General features: G+C 39.6%; 1 long non-coding RNA gene across 2 annotated transcripts; it reads right to left on the bottom strand.

Annotated features, from left to right (window-relative positions):
- Positions 1 to 3,379: 3,379 nt before the first annotated feature.
- Positions 3,380 to 21,646, bottom strand: LOC115510596. Of its 2 annotated transcripts, none has more exons than XR_004343399.1 (3): positions 21,562 to 21,646; positions 14,035 to 14,112; positions 3,380 to 3,647 (listed from the first exon to the last, which is right to left on the bottom strand). It is a non-coding gene; the product is annotated as an uncharacterized LOC115510596 (long non-coding RNA). The 2 variants fall into 2 exon arrangements; XR_003967773.1 differs by lacking the exon at positions 3,380 to 3,647 and adding an exon at positions 12,130 to 13,761.
- Between the last annotated feature and the right edge of the window lie 3 nt (positions 21,647 to 21,649).

The raw sequence follows: 21,649 nt of genomic DNA, 5'->3' as shown, positions 1-21,649 counted from the left end.
AAATCCAGTCCAATTTAAAACTTTACTTGCAGCCCCTTCCTTCCTGTAGGCCAGGCCATTTGTGACTAGGGCCTGAAATGGGAAAGGGGACTGGTTTCCCCTTCACTTTTCCATCCTTCCTTCTCGAGTGGTGGGCTTGAGGGTTGGAGCTGCTAGTAGAAGCAGAGATAGAAAGGGACAAGTGTCTCTTTCAGTGCTGCATTAGGGCTTTCTCTTGGCTGATGCTGCTTATTGGCCTCTAGGTGGCAGACATCCTGACACTGGCTCTTCCGTGGGGTACATGTGAGGGTTCTTTAGAGACTACTGAGAGGTGTCCGCAGGACAAAGTCTTCACCTTGATCTAATACTCCCCAGTTGCTACGGCCTCTTATGGAGGGTACTGGCAAGTCAGCTCAAGTCCAGCTACTTTTCATGGAGGCTTCTTGACTTCTGGGAGGCTCACATATCACTGCCATGTCACAAGGTAGGCACAGGCTGCTCTGCTAGCTCACTTCTCTCTGCCCTATTGTCTCATTTCGATTCTCTGTTCCTTCACTGATACAACCACTAGGATCAATCATATGGTTTGATGACAAAGAAATAAGATATCATTATCTTCTAGGACACCTAGGTGACTCAGTCGGCTAAGCATCCGACTCTTGATTTCGGTTCAGGTCATAATCTCACAGTTCACGGGATTGCGCCCTGTGTCGGGCTCTATGCTAACAGCACAGAGCCTTTTTGGGATTCTCTCTCTCCTTCTCTCTGTTCCTCCCCTGCTCTCTCTCTTTCTCTCTCTCTCAAAATAAACTTTTTTTAAAAAGATATCATTATCTTCTTTTAATCCCAATTTCTGCAGATGGTCCTCAGAGCACCCTCAAAGGGGAAGCCGCAGTGCTTTCCAGTAGGCCAAAATTCATGACTCTAACAACATGTCCACCTCCCCTTATCTAGTCAAAAAGTAGATAGGGTTTGAGGAGTGGTTCAGCCTCAGATGATGATAGGTAGGGTACAGGGAGGAGTTTCCTGGAGGGAGAGAGAGTCATTTGTCTGACTCATTAAATCCTACAGGTAATATCTCGTCTCAATATTAAGAATATGGTGTACTTTGTCCTTAACTTTGCTTCTAGTTGCCAATTGTCCACTCAATACTCTGAAATACATGGCAAAGAAAGGAAACTTGGTCTGTTGGGGAAAACTGGGTTCTTGCCTCAGCTTGTGAGCATGAGCTACCACAATGCTATTATGGTAGTCTTAATTCTCCATATTTTCTCACTTGCAAAATGAGAATACTATTTACTTGATTGATCAGTTTCATATACAACACAAGCTAAAAAGGGAATCACATTAATTTCATTCAATATTTATCTTGTGTCTATAGAAGAGCATTCAGTGAAAAAATACTTTCAGTTTCTGAGCACTGATTTATAATTTCAGCTTGTAATGTATTATGTATAAGGTGTTAGGACTCTTGTGAGAATTCAGTGTGATCATGCATGAGGATGGCTTTGCACAGAGGCAAGTACTCAATGAATATTACCCATCATTATTATCATTATCTCTGTGGCCTTACACAAGTCATTTAAGCTCTCTGAGTCTTCATTTCCTCATTTTTAATTGAGGATAGTAACAGAGTTGTGAAGAGTCTGTGAAACCATACTATCTGGAAGCAATTGTAAATTTCTTTGTAAATGTCAGATATTATTTATGAAACAAGGACATTAGACCTTTAAAGGATTTTCCTCTTCTAAAATGCTATGCATTTACTATTTGGTACTATGAAGAAAGAGAAAAAAAAATTCACCTTTCAATACGGTGTGTTGGAGTCATTAATAAATAAAAGCAGCAAACACTGCCTCATTCTATCCATGAACTCACAATTTCCACAGAGTGTAAGAGACTGTTCTCTTCTATCATACTTTCAATTTTTATCTGTTCTCTGAAATATTTTACCTCCTCAATGTGTACATTTCAAGCACCTTCACATAACCTAAAATGGAAAGGAAATTGCTTAAGAGGCAGTGGAAAACTACCAAAGAATCAGCCAATAAAATTTAGTCATGGGGTGACCTATTCCAGTTCCTAACATGTAACACACTGGTGGGAAATTTTCTTTCTTCCATCCTGCCTTCAAATATGAACACTGATCCTGTCACAGAGATGTTAACTCCATTTTGGAATTTCCAAATCTTATCATATTCCTTGACTGTTGAATAAGGTATAAAGTATATTCAAAAACTAAAGTTTCTTTTTAATCTATTTAAGTTACATGCATTGGCTAGTCTGTCAGAAATATCTTGACTGCATCAGCCAACTGAAATTTGAAAGAAACGTAAATCTAAGTTTCTGTTTTCACAACTCACCATAATTATTTTATTGCAATCTTCAAGTATGAAATTGAAACAAACTCTGCTATGTCTGTCTTTAAGGAATAAAATAGTAGTTAATGCATTTTGGCTATTTAAGACATTCAGACTCACAATTATTTCTAACCATTAAGCTTTGAAATAGGAGATTTTCTTGGCAACAGAGTCAATTTCAAGTTTGAAAATGGAGCCTCTATGCAAAATCGCAAGTGGCTCTATCAAGAAAAATATCTTTTGAATGGTCTGGACATATTTATATAGCTCTTTATAATTTGAAAAGTGTCTTTACACACACTGTTTTATTTTATGTATGAGTTTCTTTGAGAGGGAAATAGAGGAGAAAAAAGAAAATGTGGTTTAGTGAAGGTCAGTGACTTACTCAAGGTCACAGGAACTGGTAAAGCAGAAAGGAATACATTGGTCTCTTGATTCCTGGCCTACAGATCCCTCTCACCATAACAGGCTGCTTTAGAAATCCATGGAGTGCTCTGAAATTCTAAAAGACCATCTTACCTATCACCCTGCCACGTACCAGTTAAAATCATGCCACTTAAACCCAGACATTCAAGATCATGCCCAGGATGGAGAAATGCTTACAACACATTTCATTTACTCATTCAGTCATTTGAAAACCATTTGTTGAGGATACACTATGTGTCCAGCTTTGTGGTGGCACTTGGAATGCAGTTGTAAGTAAACCAGACATGGTTCCTACTGTCCTGGAGCTTACAGTTTAGTCATGGAGATAAATACTGCTCACATACTCACACAGTAAATACTGTATATCACTAAGAACCAGAAGTAAGTCCAGAAAGAGTATAGCATGCTTTAAAAATGTCTAATACAGAAACCTGGCCTCATCTGAAACATCAGGGGTGGCTGGGATAGGAGGAAGGGGTGGGAAAATAAGGAGCATCCTACGCCATGGAAGGACATGCCAGGCCAGGAGGATCACATCTGTAGAAACCCCAAGGCAAGAAGGAAAATTGAACATACTTTATGGTAGCAATTTTATTGAAGCAAAGGTAGGAAAGTCTAGCAGGAAATATACCAAATCATTTATGATGTTTTCTTTTGGAGAGGAATTGGCAATGTTCGTTTTCTTATTTATGCTTTATTGAAATGTTCCAAATTTTCTAAAATGAAAAATATGAGTTTTGTGATCTTGGGGGCAAGTCAGCCTAAAGAAATGGGAAAGAGCTGACTAGAAAATCTAGCCCAAAAGGTTCCCATGTGAGAAGAAGGGAAAACAAGACTCTCCCAGTCACTCCAGGCCAGAAATTCAGGAGCTGAAGTGTGAAGCTGAAAAGTAAACAGTACGAGAACATAATTAGTGCTTTGGTGATTTAAAAGGTCCCTAAATACTCAAAATGTATAAGCTGTGAATGAAAAGGAACAAATGTGTACTGAGCCCTCTTATGTGCCAAGAACTATCCTACTCTCTTTATGGCATTTCCTGGGAACAGTAGTATACAGATAACGGTGCTTTATTTCTACAATTTGCCCACTGACTGTGTTCCTTTCTCTCACACTAAACCCTATAAGATGTGAATTATAATCCCATTTTACAAATAAAAATGAAAGTGAGATTTAAAGAGAGGTTAAGTAATTTGCTCAAAGCTGAACATCTATTAGGTAGGAGGGCTGAAATTAAAAGAAAAGTTCTCATTTCAAAGGAGCTCCTAGGACTCCTGTCACCTGTATAAATGTGATGGAGATTGTTTACATTAAGATTTTCCCATTAAGAATTGGGAAAAAAGTATGATTATGATTGTTTTGCTGCTAGCCAAAAGGGACAGTATTGTGCTGGTAGGATGGTAGGGGGACCTGTGCTGTGGACAGCACAGTATTTCTAAACATTTACATTGTGCCAATGGTCTGTTCTAATCACATTAGAAATCTTGTCTAATTTAGTTCTCATAACAAGCATATGACATAGGTACTATTATCATCTCTAATATGCAGATAAGGAAATTGAGTTCTAGACAGGTAAAACAATAACAGCTTGCCCAAGATCACACAGAGCTGTCACAGCAGGCAAGATGGATCCAGAATCTGTAGGCCTAACCATCACACTACACTTCCTTCCTAAATTCTTAAGGGATTCTCTCGGTTCCTTCTACATGTGAGTGATCTATTTCCAAAACTTCCTTCCATGGGCTGGTACCTCTGCTTAGACTGGTGAAAAACAAGCTTCTCTGGAAGCTTGAAGCAGGCAGAAAACCACTTTGATACTACCTTTTACCTAAAAGTTTTGAGACCTGGCCTAGAGAAAGTCTGCTCCTAATTCTTGGAATGAAAACTAAACAATAATCCTGAGGCTCCTATTGCCCAAAAGCAGCTTGCCTTGCAAAAACAAAGTGTCTAGCTTAGTGGTTCTCAAACTGTAGCATACATCAGAATCATTCAGAGAACTTGTTAAAATGCAGATTGCTGGGCACCACCCCCAGAAGTTCTGACTCAGTAGGTTTGGAGTAAGGCCCAAGAATTTGCCCTCTAACAAGCTCCCAGGTGATGCTGATGTTGCTGGTGGAGAGACTTTGAGAACACCTGACACAGTCTCAAGGAAGGCAAGACCATTCTGGGAAAGAAGCAAGACTCACGGGAGTGTCAGCACCTTGCACCTAGGCCCTGAAACTGAGTTCCTCCCATCCTGGCCCCACCTCTCCTTTAATGACCTAATTCCAGAGTAAGTGAGTGAGGTGAAGAAGAAACTATGGCTCTCAAACCTGCAATGAACCAAGACTGGAAGTGTTTGCTGAAAAAAACAAACAAAATAAAACAAAAAATGGACGTTCACTTGTTTTGTTTTGCTTTGTGTTCTATAGTGGTTTTGTTTTGTTTTTGTTTGGTTTTTGGTTTTTGGTTTCTGGTAAGGGATTCTGATTGATATGTCATTTAGGTAATTGTCCTTAACCTGCAAGTAAAAGCAAGACCTACCCAAGCTTTAAAATGTTAGTTACATTAATCCTCAAATCTCTAAGTTCACCTACAGATGTACAAAATAAAAATTCCATTTAACTTTTTGAGTTACAAAGGAAGTCCCAAAACCCAAAATGGTGACTTAAGTGACAACCGAGCGCCCTCTGGTGGGAACTGAATTCTCCATGGTCCAAAGGCTGCAGGAGTGTTTCCCATGCTAAACAGCAATAAATGAGATTTCCATTACTTTTTGAACTCTTTGAAGTCAGTGAATGTATTGTGTATTGAGGACAAATATACGAAAAAAGACTGACTTTAGGGGAGATATTTTGGAACTGTTATGAAAACAGAAGGAAGCTAAATTTTAGATGAGATTGATCTAAATCAAATCTGTTACTCCTCAGATTTTTACCCACTAGTTTTAGCTCCATTGATGATTCTTGCAAGAATCAATTACTATGATGATGACAGAGAATATTTTTATTTATAGACTCCAAAGCACCTAAATAGCACGTTAATACACATAACTAGGATTCTGGAAAACTCTTAAAATTATCTCAAGTTATAAATGTATTCTACTGGGGGCACCTGGGTGGCTCAGTCTGTTGAGTGTCCGACTTCGGCTCAGGTCATCATCTCACAGTTCATGAGTTCCAGCCCCGCACAGGGCTCTGTGCTGACTACTTGGAGCCTGGAGCCTGCTTCGGATTCTGTGCCTCCCTCTCTCTCTATGCTCCTCCCGCCCTCACGCTCTGACTCTCTCAGAAAGAGAGAATAAATAAATAAATAAATAAATAAATAAATTCTACTGGTCTCACTTGAAAATGCCTATGACTTTCACTGAAGTCATCAGCCTTGTTTCCATTTACTTGACATTATATAAAACAATCTTTTGTATTTTGTAAAGTATCCTGACCCACTGCGTGGATCTCTCTGAATTCACAGCACAGAGCTATAGGTTCAGAGCCAGGTCTAAGGGATTCAGGTCAGGACATCTTTAAGATATTAAGTCGAAGAGGTAATCTCTAGAGTTTGCATGGTTGCTAGTAACCACCAGCTGGATTATTATAACATGACATCAATGTTTTCCCACCAACCCTTCAGTCCATCAGAAGAGCTGATGAAAATTTTGAACAAATTGTATTTTTGAACATAGTAACTGAATTAGAATTCTATTCTGCATTTCCTTCTTTTTAGAATTCTAATAATAGCAGCTAGCATTTATTCAATGTAAACTATGTGTTATTCACAAGCTTACTGGATGTCTTCCTATTTCCATGTTCCAGATCAGGAAACTCAGACTTAAAGTGCTTAGAACTCTCACCCAAGTGCACACAGCTAATAAAGAACAGAGCAGAGATTTAAAGCCAAGAATTTCTAACTATAGTCAACCAGTATAAGGAGGCATACTACCTCCTCCTTTTTTTTAATCTTTTTGCCAATAATAAAGAAAAAGACAAGTGGGGACACAAGTAGTATTCTCTTTGAAGGTGCCCCATTATCTTTATAAATCTGTTCCTCTTAGACTCCTTTAATTCTATGGAGGCAGCAGCATGTTCTCAATCCCTTGTAATCCAACCATTTATAACATTTGACCTAAGCCACACTACCAAATGCAGTGAACTACCCAAATGTTTTCACTGCTGGTCTCCTTCTCTCTATTCCTGTTTCTAGCATTCTGGTGCACCATCCTGACTCTTCTGTCTGGCTTCAATCTCTCTGCCTCTATTTTGTCTCATTTACTACCTGAGATCATTCTTCCCAAAGCATGGCTCTGCTTGCACATTTGCCCAATGCAAAGCCCAAGGCCCATTAGGCATAGAACCCTAAGGCATTCATGACTTGGTTCCAACCCACCACTCCAGCCACATCCTCTTTATCATGCTTAGCAAACTCTTTACTCCAGTCACAAACAGGAAGTCTCAGCTCTTCTCAAACAATATCCTGAGGGTATCCATGCCTTCTCTGGGACATTTCCACCCCATCAAGTTGCTAAATGCAAATCTTACCAATCCTTCAAGGCCTACATCCAAATACTACTTTCTTTATGATTCCCATCATTCCTGATTATGCAAACTAGAATTTACTTCTGCTCCTCTAAATTTTATTTCTACTTCCCCTGTGCCATTTATTGTTTCTCACCTTGTGCTACAGGACAAATCCACGGGAGTGGTTGACAAGTACCTCAAATTTCGCATCTGATGTCACCATCTCTCAAGTCTAAACCTTTCAGAAACCTGGGAGTTATCCTGAATCCTCCTCCTTCCCTCAGCCTCACCCCTTACAGTAAATCAGGGTCCAGATTTTGTACTCCCCAAATATCTCTTACATTTGCTCCCACTGAGTACTCTTATAATGTCCTGGTTTAGGTTCCCCCTTATCGTTCACAGAACTATAGCAATTAGTGTCAACGCTGTTCTTGTATCTGATCTTACTTACTTCCTCAAATGCATCAACTCACCACACAAGACATTTCTTGGAAATTCAAAACTCCACACCACTCTCCTGCTTAATAGCATGTGTAGGTTCTCCACTGCCCACAGAGCACAGTCCAAGATCCACAGCAGAGAAACTTCCATCCTCCACTTTGCATCCTACTACTTTCCACCTTCACTTTACAGTTGAGTAACTGCAAACTGATTCTAGTTCCTTGAACACACTGTTATTTTACACTTGTCTGCCTTTGTTCTTGCCTGGATTAACCTTCTCATCAACACTCCTTTTGCAGGGTTCTGCGTTGCATTACCCTTGGGGATACCATTCACACAGGATACAATTTGTTGTGCCAGCAATAGCCCTTGGTACCCTCAGTCCCTCTTCTCTACCTAATGAACTCATACCTGTTATTTTGGTCCAGTTCAAAATTCATCTCTCCCAGAAGCTTTCCTGGAATTCTTCAGTAGTCTTGCACATGGCTTCTTACCATATTTTAAAACAAACATCTGGTTATGCACTTGCTTCTCCCATTACCAGGCTTGAGGGCAAAGACCATGACTTGTCTTTGTAGCTCTGACTCCTAGCCCAGTGCCTCACACACTCAATAAATGTTAGTTAAACTGAAATGTTATGTTCATGCCATTTCACTTGCAGGACTGTGATTTGGTAGAGAGAAGGAATTCTGGCTTACAGCACATATCTTTACATTCTTCATAGACATCATACAGAAAGCTGACTGAGTTATCAGCATATCCTGGAGAGCTTTTTTTAAACATAAATTAGTTGGAATTGAGCATATTTCAAAGGTGGCATATCACATCATTGGGGGTGGCAAGATAGCAACCATTTCTCCAACAGTGTTAATTTTCACTATATATATATATATATATATATATATATATATATATATATGATACAATGTGACTAATAGTTTAATAATTTGATTGTGATAGGGAGCTAATGCTGAGTGAGTAGAGAAAATGTGTATGAGACATAGGACACAGAACCACTTTCCTGGAATGGCTGTCTACTCTGTTGGCATGTCTGATATTTATTTGAGTATATGTTTGTTCTTATGTTAACTTTGACATTCATGAAGTGTGCTGCAAGCAAAATTGCCAGGTAAGGCCAAAGATTAAAGAGCAAAATGAGGCTCTGGAGTGAGTGGAATGTAAAGAAAATGAAATGTGTTTTGTCAGTTTTAATATAATTTATTATTTTTAGCATCTAGTAACTAAATACATTTATATTCAAAATTCCTTTATTATTGAAATCCCTGCAGCAAAAATAACTTGGTTATTGCCAATCTAAAACTCTCTAACCCCTAATTTCCTGTTGCTACTGAAACAATTGTTTTGATAACATACTTTATGTTGTGAAAAGTATCTTAGGAATGATACTATTGAATTATAGCAAAATAGATTATATTTTTTTAACAATGGCATTGGGACAACTAGCTGACTGAATGGAGATTACAGACTAGAGGAGAAAAAAAACATTAAGCAACATCAACATGACCAAACTTGAATTCATCTTTTTTCCTAAATCTGACTTTCTTCACACCTCTCTAACAGAGGCACAGCTGCTCACACCTCTTTAAGATGGGCATACTATGTCATATTTAACTCTTTTCATGCCCTCTCCCCAGTATCCAACGTATCAGCTAGTCTTATCAATTCTACCTCCTAAGCATCTTGTGAATCTATCCACTCTTTTCCAATGAACTCCCAACACCCCAGTTTAGACCTCCATCGTCTCATATCTGGATTTCTGCAATAGTCTCCTAATGAGTCTGCCCCCTCTATGCTTGTGCTTTACCAATGCATTCTTACAAACCACAGCCAGAGTGTTCTTTCTAAAAGCAAATCCAATCAAGTCACTCACCTGCTTGTAATCCTTCAATGACTTCCCACTCATTGTAGGATAAAAACCATACTCTGTAATGCGGCTAACAGAACCCTGCATCATCTGGCCCCTTCTCTAGCCTCATCTCTTGTCACTTTCTCCCTCAAACAGGCTTATCCAGACACAATGAATTCACTTCACTTGTCTCTTACTTTCTGGCTTTTGTATATGTGTTGAATCTGCATAACCACTGTTTTTCTATCCCTTTGCCACTTCCCTACTTATCAAGCAGCTTACCTGACACCCCTCCCCACCAGATTGTGTTGGAGTCCGAGGTCTCTGTTCTTCATGTCATCTTGTACTATGTCCATAATAGCTGCCACCATACCAAATTGTTTTATCTGTTTCCTTCCCCCTTTGTCCCACCAGACTATAAATTCACAAAGGTAGGAATTTTGCCTATCATGCTCATTCTCATACTTCAGGGCTTAACAATATCTGGTACATAGTGGGCATTCAGTAGTTAATTAGTCAAATGCATGGATGGATAAATAAACTAATGAATGAATAGAAGTACAGTAAGTGTTATAACCAAAAATTATTGTAGAGTATGAAGACCACCCTCAGGTTCTAGGATTCACTAGAAAGATTCACAGGATACAGAGAAGCTATTATATTCACAGTTATGGTTTATTACAGCAAAATGATACAGATTAAAATAAGCAAGGGAAAAGGGCATAGGGCAGAGTCCAAGAGAAACCATATTCAATCTTCCAATTGTTCTGTCCCTGAGGAGTCTCATGGACAGTGCTTAGTTCTCCCAGCAATGATGCATAACAACACATGCAAAGTGTTGCCAACTAAGGAAACCCACCTGAGATCTTTGTTACAGGGTTTTTATTTGGGCTAATCACATAGGCATGAAGCAATGAAGTCTTATATGACAGTCGTCAGCTCCCCACCCAAAGGTCAAATTGATGCAGAATGACCCAAAGCCCAAGGCATAAAAAAACAAGCGTTTGCCACCAACAGGGTTAGCATACATAAGCCATTAGTGTGATACAAAGTCTCAGGTATACAAAGACACAGTTATCAGGAAGAATATTCAAGGGATCAGAGGTTATCTCCCAGGAGGTGGTCAAGACCAGTCCTGAAGATCCTCAGAATGTGCAGGGTTTGGATAAATTAATCCAACCAATTAATCCTTTACTAGTGAGTTAATCCTTTACCACTTATAGAAATTCAGTAGAGTGGGGGCGCTTAGGAAGACCTCCCAACAGAAATGACACTGGAGTTGTATAGCAAAAGACACACATCAGTCAGAAGAAATATAGGCAAAAAATGATGATGAACAAAATCATCAAGGCATATGCCAGCATGGCTCTTTAGGGGACTGAAAATAGCTCATATGGCTGCAGTCCTCTCTTCTCACAGATATTCAAGCTTCCATGAAGTTCCTATTGCTGCCCCTCTCACACCTGTGTTTAGCCTCTCTCTCTCGGACATCTTTTTAAAAACTGGAAAAATGAATTTACATCATCCTGTATTCTTCCTAATCTATTTTGTATGATGTGCAGAACTTTCTGCCCTGTATCTCACAAATAATTTCTTTCAAAGTATTGTCTGCATCTATTTTTAAAGTCATAAACCAAGTATTTATTATTTTCTTTCTTGTAACAACCTTGCTTAGGGGCAGTGAGAATACTACACTCAGGTCACCTCCTGAGTGTGGGAGAGTGGTAGGATAGCAGAAAATATTGGAAAGGAAGAATAAGTATCTCAAAATGTAATCTCACTATATTTGTATACCTCCTTTCAAATTTCTTAAGAGAAGATAGTCTTCCATATGGTCTGAATTCCCCCATAACACATTGCTCATGAATTTATATTCGGTCAAGTCTTTACAGCCATGATCCCTTATTCTTTATAATTAAGTAAAACAGCAAATGTGAAAATAGCATAGTGCCTATACCCAACACTCAATAAATTATTGTTGAAACTGAACCATATACTCTAAGTACCATTTCAAAATTTACATCTTCATCAAAAAGAGCAACAATTTGAATGTGCATAGAATTCAAGGTTTGACTGAAGTGTACCTTCTTAACCATCAAAGCAACCAAACTTTACAAGAGATAAAAACTCAATCTAAAATTTTCCATAAGAATATACTGGGAGGATTAGAAGAGTTAAACTTTGAGGGGGAAAGTGAAGCAAACCAGCTATGAACAATTAAACTAAGCTATGTCTAAGGCCAAAACCAAATTAAAGGAGGCCTAATGAGAAGTAGGTTGAGGCCTAAAAGAAATCTCAAATGCCCTCCTCACCCTGATATTACCTTGCAATGAGTCCATGGGAGTTGGTGTTTAAAGAGCAAAAATGTGCAGGCATTTGCTACAGAAATTGCTGTTTTCTTACATAATGGTATATTGTTCCATAAATGTTTAGTGGTAATGAGGATGATGCATATTCCCAGCAGACACAGGGATTGTTTAAAGGAAGAGAAAATGCAAATACAGATGCCCAAATGAAATTTTTATGAATTTATTAATTTTTGAAAGTTTTATGAAAGACTGGAAAAGACAATAAAATATTAAAACTAATATTACTGCTCAGCTTCAAACCCTCCTCTCTCATAATACTGATGCATGTGTATAACCACAAAAGTTTTATTTTAAATGAAAACATTTCAAGAAAATGTAGACATTTCAAAAACCTTGAACATCATCTCTTTAAAAGAAAACAAAGCTGTGAAAAGCTAAAGGTTTGTGATTTTAATGAGGGTTAACAATGATAATGAAAAGCTACTTTGCACACAATAGTCTGTTCATTGGCGATAACTCAGGCCTGTCTGCAGAACCACCTGTTTCATATCCAAGACATGGTAAGTGCATTTTAAAACAAAACCTTAAGAGATTTCATGACATTCTAAATTTGGATCATTATCATCATCTTATACAATGAGCCAAAACTCAAATGTATGGTTTGCTTCTCTCCCGATCAACCTTTTATATACTTGTCAAAGGGAGAATGAGAAAATTGGGTAAGGGATGGTTTTATTTTCTTCCTAAGCAAACATTAGCCAGACTATTCCAAAATCAGATCAAAGATATAATTATTCTGTTAAGAAAACACAAAACAAACTTAAGAAGCAAGAGAAAATGTTAATATGGTCTGAAATTCCCACTAGCATAATCAACCAAAAACAAGTACCAGAAATCTCCTCCAAATCTTAATCCATGTTAATTACAAATGACAAATATAGTTAATATAAACCATAATGGTCTGAACTAATTTGACTGAGCATGCAATGCAGTGTTGGCAAGGTCAGGCTTTTGTGCTCAATTACTGTTCATTCAAGCTGACTTTAAAGAAACTTTTGTGGGAAGGAACAATGATCCCAATATCCTACAAACAACCAACATGAAAATTTAAATAATCTAACGCAGGTTGCAGTTAGTTAGAATTCTAAAGACACACAACTCACGCAAAAGTCTATTTGTAAATTGATTCTGTTCATCACAATTCGGTAACACTCTGTCTGAGGTAATTTGTGACAATGAATTGAAGGCATCAGGAGTGTAGTCAGTACAGGAAAATCAATCTATTAGGAAAAATTACAATGACTAGTGGTGGCAGAAGAAAATAAATAACCATAATGGTGATTGGAGGTATCTTGACACAAGAGGGAGAGAGCTATAGACTGAGGGTCTGAATACTGAACCCTAGCTATTTTAAGGTATGAAAAAATTAGGGATGATCCCCTTACTGGGGCAGATGTCTTTCTGATTCTCTTTTATTGGGATGGAGGAAATTTTCAGTACACCAAGAAACAAGCTGAAGGGGTTTTCACTATCCCGAATTCTTGTCCAAATATGTAGTAGCAAGTATTACCATGGGTTACCGAATCTGCTCCTACCCTCTCTCTGAAGGTGGGAGTTTTCAGTTATCCAAATGACCCAGAACCTCAAAACTGCTCAGGTCACTTGGTTCCCAGTGAAGATACATAAGAGATGTCTACTATCTATACTAGCAAGGCTAGGTGCCCATTCCAAAGGAGTAAACCTTTACTGCTTTCCTCATAGCAGAAAATGTGAGCCAGTGGTTGAATCCAGTCATGGCTTTCTTAATGAATCCATGACAATGATGAAAAGGTGTTTTCTTAAGCTTTTGCTCTATCCACTTATTTCAGTACTGAGGCCTGTGAATTAAACTGACAAAAGACAGATCAACAGGAGAAAAGGCATGCAAATATTGTTGATGTTAATATTTTTACATGTATAGGGGCTTCACAGAAAAAGGGGAAAACCTAAGGATGTAGTTAGATTCAGAGGTTGTACATTTTAACAAAGGGCAATAAATTGTAGAAAAAAACTAGACAAAGTAAAGGGAGGTTTGGTGATAAATTGTGGGAAAGTGAGTAGGAAATAAATGAGGGAAACTAATGGAAGAGTTATTTTAGTAAAGTATGTTGATGCAGACTCACCTTAATGCCAGCCTTCCATTTCTAGACAATGGTCACTTTCCTCGTCCTGGTACAGGAGATGGGGTATATTTACGCCACCTTCACAAAAGGAAATTTGTGTTCAGCTTTAAGGCAGATAAAAGGAGGGCAGAGAACATCAGTCTTGACATTCAAGCCAAATTTTGGATGAGGGTCCACTTTGCTACTACAAAATGGCCATACAGGGGCATTTAAGAATATAGACACCAGCGCCTGCTTCCCATTTAAGAGAATTTGGAAGGTAGAGGCTTACTGAATTCACCTGCAATGACGAGGCAAGAAATCAGTGTTTGAGAGAAGCTTCAATTCCACTTGTTTTGGGGGCAAAGATGTGTGAATATGTGGGCCAAAAGAACCCAGGGAAGCTGTTTTGATGGTATTTCACCCAAGAAGGATAAGAGCCAAGACAAGAGGATCTCAGCACTAAGAAGCTGTGCAACAGACCACCAGGAGTGGAAGCTGGGAAGGTCACAAAAGGTCACCCCAAGAGTACCCACATTAGGAAACTATGCAGTTTTGGAGGTCGCAGCAGAGGTCACCAGGCAATTCCCACATCCACCCCATATCATAGCCAGCTTTTGTACGTCTGCATTAATAGTGGACATGAAAACCAACAAGCATCAGTCAAATAAAAATTCCACTGGCTCCAGAATTTGAATTCTTTCATCCCTCTTCTATTCCCTGTTCCTGTGTCCCAATTCTTAAGAACCAGAAAAATTATGGAGGCAGAAGCAAGCTACAAAAAATAGTGAAAGAACAAATTATGCCCTTTTTTCATTTCTCCAGACTAATGGAGAAAAGAGGTCTTCAAATGCATGTGAGACCCACTTCTGCTTAGGATTCAGAAATCTGGAAAGAGCATCCCATCCTTATAACAAGAGTAATAGTAACAACAGTTACAACAAAGCCAGAGAGTCTGAAAATCCACAACTCTTCTGAAACCCATCAGAGAGCTAAAAGTGACAGAAAAACCAGTGAATCTGAAATCTAAAGATAAGAGCCTCCAAAGACAAAGAGGACATGAGCTCTTGCTCACCCAACATAGTCACCAACAGACATGGGTAAAAAGAATCCAACTAGATTTTTTAACCAATCGCTAATGGCTCAGTGTGGACTAATGAGAGTATATGGAACCCATGGAGACTGCAGACACAGGAATTCACAACCTCTCACAGGCTTTTCTTGGACTTCACCGAGCACTCACAAAAAAGACTGGGGTAAAAGCAAAACTCCTGACAAAGGTGCAGGTCTGGGGAAGGCACCCAGCAGCGCTGTGGGGAAAGCAAAAGCCCTACTGGATTCTCCTCCCCTATCTCTCCATAGGAATCAAAGCTCTATGCTCTGTGGGAATGTGACAAATACTGTTAATCTTAAGGCGCTGTGAAAACCCAGGTAGAAGAAGGAATAGAACATAATGGGTAGAATACATGCTGGGCCCAGAATTACAGCTGGGAGAGGGGCATGAGCACTGAGAATCCATAGACACATTACCTTCCTAAGACTGAGGGTTAGTCAGAACAGCAGATAGCACTGCACACCCCTCACCTCCCACCTCCAGGGTAACAAGCTACTCCTAACAAGTAATGGTGGTCTACTGCCGGGAGAGAGGCCAGGGCGTGCTCCCAGAGAAGCAGTGCAAAGGGAAACAGGGAACAGAGGGCACACTCAGATGAGTTCTAAAGAGAACTTAATGAAGAGACTATTTCTGGTGGGGAAGGCAGATTGTGGAACTAATGATGAGGGCACACTCAGATGAGTTCTAAAGAGAACTTAATGAAGAGACTATTTCTGGTGGGGAAGGCAGATTGTGGAACTAATGATGAGGAATGCTGAAGGCACTGAGTGATGACCAATGATGGGAAACTGTAAAGACTTAAAGTGGCAAGGAGAAGAAACAGCAATTGGAGTGATAGCTAGAGCCCAGCAAGCAGGTAGCAGGCAGCTGCAGTCAATGCCACATCATAAGTAATTATGTTCTATACTTTTAGTTTCTCCCTCATCCTGCCCTTTCATCGGCTGCTGGTGTCTCTCATTGGCTGACCAAACCAAAAAAGAGCCAGGGAGTTGGCGTGCTGCTATCCATACATCAGACCTATGGGGGCACAGAGAAGAGCCAAGGGTATGGATGGAGTGGGTGCAAATGGAAAATACCCAGCATAATCATCCTAGCTTGACTACTGCATCACCACAGGATCCACCTCCATAACCTTGGCAGCCTCTCCCTCCTCAGGGTGCAAACCTGAACCTTCCTTCTTCTCTCTACCATCTTTCTAAGTGATATTATGCATTTCCATGGCTTGTGATATCACTGGTATGCTGATTACTTTTTTTGAATTTTTTTTAATGTTTCCTTATTTTTGAGAGAGAGAGAGCATGAGTGGGGGAGGAGCAGAGAGAAAGAGGGAGACACAGAATCCAAAGCAGGCTCCAGGCTCTGAGCTGTCAGCACAGAGCCTGAGGTGGGGCTCGAACCCCACGAACTGTGAGATCATGACATGAGCTGAAGTCAGACACTTAATGGACTGAGCCACCCAGGCACCCAATTACCATTCCTTTCCTTGAGTTCTACACTCAGATCCAACTGCCTTGACAGCTACTTCTGGGTGTCTCCTACACTGCATTTCTGACTCATCTGATCCTGTTAATTATCTTAATTCACCCCTGCCAGTATCCAATTCATCAACAAGCTAAAATATATTCCAGATCTGCCCATCCTTTCTCTTTGTCACCCTTGTCACCATATTACTTCTGATTTCTACACCTATTTCTTATCTTCCTCCAATCAATTCTAGACTCAGCAGTCAGAGGGACCATCTTAAAATGTAGACTAGGTCATGACACTTCTCTGTTTAAACTTTACAGTGTAGTCCTCTCCTACCTCATCTTTGCCACACCCCTACTTACTACTCTCTAGCCACACTGGCTTTTCCAAGTCCTCATAAAAGCCAAACTCTCTGAAGACTCAGGGGCAACCATCCCCCTTCCCAGTCACTGCTCCAACCTGGCCCCATGTTTCAGAACTTGTCTCCTTTTCATCCTTCAGGGTGGCTTTAATGTCTCTGCAGAATGGCTTTTCCTGGCCACCTTATTTGAAGTAAGTTCTTCCATCTCATTGTTCCCTATCTTCTCACCTAATTTATTTTCTTCTTACCATCACCCTCTACTTTTTTCTTTTTATTTGTTTGGTTGTGTTTTTGTCAGTCTCTCATACTAAACTTCAAGCTAATAATGCAGGAATTATTATGCCCTGTGATTGTCTTACACGCTTGTATGCCCTGAGCCTAGCATACTGCCTGGCATAAAGTAGGTATGCGAAAGACTATGCTAAGTTGCATAAAAATAAGATTGCACTTAAATCTGCCTAACAACCCTAAGAGGTAGATATTTTTACTTTACAAGTGAGGAAACTGAGGCATAGAAAGGGTAAGCAACTTAACAAGAGTCACATGGTTAGGAGGTAACAGGTGAAATTTGAACCTAGAAAATCTGATGCCAATGCCAGCACTTTTAACCTACTCCCACATTCATTTCCATGGATGAAATAATGACTACACATATTAATTAATAAAGTGGAAGGGCGGACATAGATTGTACCCACAAGTCAGTATGCGGAAGTCAGAGAGGCTAATATTGAAGACCTCCCGTATTAAGACCTGAAGATTGAGTGTGCCAGACTGACAGGAGAGAAAATGTACCAAGGACAGAGACTCATACATGCAAAGACACAGAGGCAGAAGAGAGGGTTGTATGTTAGGAGGGGAACAAGTAGTTGTTTCCTTGGATTATAAAATGAGAAGAAAATAGGTAGAAAGTCAAAACTGATGAGTCTAAAAGGCAAAGTTTGTAGTCAACACTATGCAGTTTAGATTTTTATCCTGTAGATTAAAGATTAGGAAGTGATTAAAGAAAATTAATCAGAATGGAGATACAATTAGGCTATGATTTAGAAAACTCCCTCTGGCAGTAACATAGTTGAGCAGCCTACACTTCTTTAAGAGAAAAAAGTATCAGTGGACTTGATGTCCACTGATACTTTTTGTACAAATACATAAGAAGACACAAACTCCTTAGTCTGGTACCTCTTATACAGTCATCAAACTGAAACAATTGTATATACTTCATAAGCCAAACTACAAATCAAATTAAATTTTAATTAACAGTAATTTAATGCAATGATGTTTTACTTAAACGAAATTGCCACTCAGAGCAGGCAGTGGTATTAACTATTTGGATGCACATTCGTTGGAGTTTGAAAAAAAGAGAAAAGGAGATCTGAAAAATATTGCTGGTAGATTTAAATTAGATCATCTTTAATGTCCTTCAGGAGTTATAGGTAAAGAACTTCCTCTTAAATTGTATTTTGGCTGTTGAACTATACTTGGCAGAACTATATTTCTAGAATGTGACATCTCACATTGAACCTCAGTGAATCATAGCTTCTTTAAATACAAATGAGGCTGGCAGGCCGGGTCCAGGGACCCAGAGGGGGTCCCCCAGGACCAGCCAAAATGGTCCTTGGCTTCACATAGGATGGAAATCAAACATGAGCCAGCAGGAAGTGAGAGCAAAGTTAATTGAAGATATAGAGAGAGCAGATACAGATGGAGTGTCTGGGAGACTCAGAAAGGAAAGGAGTATGAGTCTTGTCTTTGTTTGAGGTCTGGGGGTTTTTTACTGAGGATTGTGGCCTGGTATACCTGTCCTCTCAGGCATCCAGGGACTGGTTAGAATAAAGACAGGGCCCAGGTGTCATTCCTTGGAGCCAGCAGGTCTTGGCGTTGAGAAGCCTAGCTCCTGGTTGTCTGGAATATGCATATGATAGCTTTGCCCCATCATTCTCATCGGGTCCTTCCATAGATGTTCTATATTCTAAAGAAATCCTTAACTCTTTGTCCCTTACAAGGGGGACACACACTACATTCTGAGGCATGTGTAAAGTGGTGGTGCAGGTCGTAGCATGAACAGGAGCAGGAAAAGGAGCAAAAGCCACATTTTTTTTTTCAACATTTATTTATTTTTGGGACAGAGAGAGACAGAGCATGAACAGGGGAGGGGCAGAGAGAGAGGGAGACACAGAATCGGAAACAGGCTCCAGGCTCTGAGCCATCAGCCCAGAGCCTGACGCGGGGCTCGAACTCGTGGACCGCGAGATCGTGACCTGGCTGAAGTCGGACGCTTAACCGACTGCGCCACCCAGGCGCCCCAAAAGCCACATTTTTAAGGAATTCTTCAGGTTCCCTATCTCACAACCACAACAATTTAAACTTTTTATATTTTTGCTTTTGTGTTAATCTTTTTTTTAACGTTTATTGTTTTGAGAGAGCAAGAGAGAGACAGAGAATGAGTGGGGGAGGGGCAGAGAGCAAGAGGGAGACACCGAATTCAAAGCAGGCTCCAGGCTCTGAGCTGTCAGCACAGAGCCTGACACAGGGCTCGAACCCACAGACCACGAGATCATGGCCTGAGCAGAAGTCGAACGCTTAACCGACTGAGCCATCCAGGCACCCTGTTTCTGTGTTAATCTTAAGATACATAATGTAGGGGCCACTGTTAGGCAAACAGCCTTGAGCAACAGAATGTATAAAGGGCCCACAGTGACACTCTGGCTGAATACAGACAGGACCATCAGGCGACTCACCTCAAAATACCCATAGACCCTAACTAACCAGTGGACAGCAGTTACCAAAATAGAAAAAAATTCCCAACGTCACCATACCTCCTCACTTTCTCCCTTTAAATACAGCCCCCACTGCCTCATTGCAGACAGCCTCTCCTCTGCCGTCTTGCCCACTGCTCCCTTGTAGTATATTCAGTAAACTATCTCCTTTGTTCTGCCTTGGGTGAAACTTTTCACCCAATTGTCACCCCACATTTGGGGGCCTTCATCTGATCAAGAGAGACACCACACTCAATATAAACATAGTCTGGGTCATCTTTATGACTACGTTATAACAAATTTCGATACCCACATTTACCTTTAAATTTATGATCCAATTACTACCATATCAGTTATTTTGGGTGGGTGTGAAGAAACAGGTGGACTTAATGTGTGAATATTGCTTTCCAGTATTTCCAGATGGATGAAAGTTTAATAGATCCATGGGGCTCTACAGGAAAGAGGGTTGTTCAGTATTTCAGAGGAAACTAGAGGGAAAATTAAGAAAAGGATGGATCAAAGCTGAATCTGCCATTTACTGAGTGCTGACAATGTGCCAGGTACTGTGATTAACATTTTACATTCTCTATCACATTTAACCTTTACAAAAACCCCAGAAGATACATATTAGTAACCATTTCTATAAATGAGGAATCTGAGCCTTAGAAAGGTAGAGTCAGACAACTAGTAAATGGCAGAGCTTAGATTGGGACCACTCAAGACTAACTTCAAGTTTATGCTCTAAATTAGTAGGCAACACCACCTAAATGAAAGATTTTATAGTACTTAAGTGCTTTACCAAAAGGTGATTTAGTATTCTTATTTTATAAATCCAAAGTCATGTTGTATTGTGGCAAGTAGATTATGACAGATTTGTCATTAGGACAGGTTTCAATAGATTGGTCTTGAAAACATTGTGGCAACACAAAGTACAGTCATATGTAGAGCAAGAGGCAAAAAACTTATTTAACACTAAATACCCCTAAGCAGTGTTAGTAGTAATCCCTTCCAAAATCAGTGATAACAGCTCCTGGAAACTAAGGTGTCAGGGAGCTGCTTTGCCACTAAATCATTTGTTTGAAGTTCAACATTTTTAGTTCTTAAAACCATGTTCCACTGTGTGTTGGATTTTTTTGTTTGGAGTTTTTTGGAGGAAAGAAGTTACGACCTTAAAAGAGAAATATGACCCTCATAATAATTAAAAAAATCACTGGTTCATTCAAGGAACCATTATGAAAATTTTCTAACAGACAAGATTAAGAGGAGTGGGAGAGATTTATCTACTCCCTAAAAATTTACCAAATTCGAATTCCAAAAATTCTTTTTCTTCATTTTCCGAAACATTTCCTTTAAATACTCGCTGGCATTTTGCATTTAATAAAAGTTGGTTTAAAAAAGATTAACATTTGATCAAAAGGGGCAGAGAAATGAATTGCTAAATATTAACAATGGAAATGAAGATGAATCACAAATGATGTTAAAGATGTCTAAAATGATACAGGTCAATAAGAAGTGAAATTAACTTATTAGAAATAAATTAACATAAACCTTTGCAGTAATATTTGCGTGAAATTATTAAAGTAAAAACCAGGGCAGAGAAGCGGCGAGACCTCTTTCCATGGACCACAACACAAATTCTGTAATTGCCAGTTCACAGAAGCCAAATAATAATGAGTTGTCTGGTGGCTTCTCTTATTACTATACTTTACTTATTAAACATATACATTATTCTAGAACTTTTTAAAACTACGATAGCGCCCGAGCGCGCGCGCACGCACACACACACACACACACACACACACACACACACACACACGGCATTACGTTTCCAATTGTCTTTCACTGGTAGATACCTCACTAGGAAAAACAGGTTGTCACAACTGCGTTCAGTTATGTTTGACCCTCTCTAGTCTTCGTAGGAAGCGGCCAAGTAATCCGCAA

This window comes from Lynx canadensis, chromosome A3 (genome assembly GCF_007474595.2).
Source record: "Lynx canadensis isolate LIC74 chromosome A3, mLynCan4.pri.v2, whole genome shotgun sequence".
NCBI classification, from domain to species: domain Eukaryota; kingdom Metazoa; phylum Chordata; class Mammalia; order Carnivora; family Felidae; genus Lynx; species Lynx canadensis.
Note: the sequence above shows the minus strand (reverse complement) of the source record. Positions and strands in the feature narration are given on the sequence as shown.